General features: G+C 46.8%; 1 protein-coding gene across 1 annotated transcript in view; it reads right to left on the bottom strand.

Annotated features, from left to right (window-relative positions):
- CSRP3 (cysteine and glycine-rich protein 3 (cardiac LIM protein)) overlaps window positions 1-1,748 on the bottom strand; it is a 20,996-nt gene extending 19,248 nt beyond the window's left edge. Inside the window, exon 1 of the mRNA XM_010858427.1 lies at window positions 1,620-1,748. The gene's annotated coding sequence lies outside the window, so the exon portion shown is untranslated. The remainder of the gene's footprint in view (window positions 1-1,619) is intronic.
- Between the last annotated feature and the right edge of the window lie 229 nt (window positions 1,749-1,977).

Raw genomic sequence — 1,977 nt, 5'->3', positions numbered from 1 at the left:
GCAGGCTGGCACCGTTTTAGTTGCCCAGTGGCATGTGGAATCTTAGATCCCCAGTCATGGATCAAACCCACACTCCCTGCACTGGAAAGCAAATTCTTAACCGCTGGACCACCAAGGAAGTCCCCCAGGATTTCTGAATTTGTATTCTCCCGAGTCTGTCTCCTCGTCTTCCAGGAGGACTGTAGCAATTTGCCTGTTGAAAGATCCTGCTCACTCTTTCCTTCTCCTTCTCTGCCCCCCAGTCCCCTTCCTCCTCCATCTCCAGTGGATGACTTGTGTGAGGGGCTGCAGGGCACCTGTCTGCCCGTTTGAAAGGATTCTGAGCCTGGGGGTCACCTGTACCCCTACCAACAGGCAGGGCTTGTTTTAAGGACTGAGTTGTTTAGAATGGAACCGAAGTCAAGCCAGAAGAGTCTCTGACATTTTCTGGGTCATAAAGAAGTTTTATATGCATTGCGATGAACTGAATATACCCAGTGTTGCAGTTCAATCCCCAAAATATTATAAACTGAGGACATAGGTTTTCCCCATTTTCCTGCCCTTTTTGTATTGATGCCCACCTTTCCTTGCATTCAGGAGACGGCCAGTACAAGCTCATCAATGGCAATGAATTGTAAATTGTACTGCAGAGACAGGGGTCCTCAGACCTGTTCGCCAACCCTTCCTTCTTGAGGAGTCACCACCTTGGCTCAGTGAAGGGAACAGGATTTAGAGGCGGTGGCTCTGATCCTTGAGCAGCGTTTTCACTCGTTTCTCATTCTCAGTCACACTCATGCCTGTCATTCACTGGGATGTAATAACAACAGTAACAACAGAATCCTGTACTGAAATCTAGAGGAAACAATGGGAATCACCCCTCAAGCCCCAGCTGGGAATGATCTTCCAGTAAACAGAACTTTTAATGGATTTTCAACACAGATGTGTCTTTTCGGGGGGCTTGTTTTGAGTAGTTTCAAATGATTAAGAGCAAGCCTGTTGCTGAACATCCTTGGGATATAAAATTAGTTTTAAATCAATGACTCTTTTGAGTTTTACCAAAGTGCAAGACAGGATAAGGTGAACTGTAGAAGTTTGAGTCCCTCACTCACACCTTTTGAAAAAGAACAGATCCTTGTATTTTAAGCATTGGAAAGGTGGCTTCTGCTGTATCGTGTCTATTGTAACCACTTTGTGCAGGGCTTTACAGTTTAGGAAAATGTCACCACATCCATATTGATCCTGGCAGAGGAGACCAAGACCCTAAGGGCAGGAACTTTCTCAAAATCACACATCATTCATTATGTGATCCTAGGATTAGAATGAATGCCTTTTGACTAAGACAATAAGAAACATTATTCCATCAAAATAGTTTTAGACCAAAAATGGTCCCTTATTCTCTGTGAGCTTTCCTTGCACCCTCAAATGCTAATCACCCTTTGAGGAGTGTTCTAGACAACTGGGTTTACCCCAGAATCGAGCATAACTTGAGCCTCCTTACACAGAACCAGAGTGGCTGGTGGCGCTTGAAAGAAATACACAGTTACTCTATGAAACACACCCTTACTCTATGGACCCTTCCTAGTCCCAACGCGCCCCCAGGCCAGCCCACCCCCAGGCCTGATGCCCTTCGCTCCACTCACCTGTCTGTGTGATCTCTGTCGGCTCAGCTGCATAAAGGGGCTCACGTCTGCTTTAAATACATGGGGGCCGTCACCAGCCTTGTCCTGCGGTTCAGGGAAGGGGAGGGAGGCTGAGGGGAGGGGGTGAATGAGACATGAGTAACACAACTGCTATCAGAGGCTGAAAATAGCTTGTGACCAAAGCCCTGAGTGTCGTTCCCCCCACACCAGCTGCAAGGCCCTTGGAGAACCATATCGCCTGGGTTTTGTATTTGCCAATCGCCTTTGGCACACAGGGATCAATTTGTGGATTGTGCATTTCTGATCAAGTGGTGGGAACAGGAACAAAAGCAAGGAAGGATTTTACACCTAAAATCAT

The sequence above is a fragment of the Bison bison genome, unplaced genomic scaffold (genome assembly GCF_000754665.1).
Source record: "Bison bison bison isolate TAMUID 2011002044 unplaced genomic scaffold, Bison_UMD1.0 scf7180017864388, whole genome shotgun sequence".
Classification (NCBI taxonomy): domain Eukaryota; kingdom Metazoa; phylum Chordata; class Mammalia; order Artiodactyla; family Bovidae; genus Bison; species Bison bison.
Note: the sequence above shows the minus strand (reverse complement) of the source record. Positions and strands in the feature narration are given on the sequence as shown.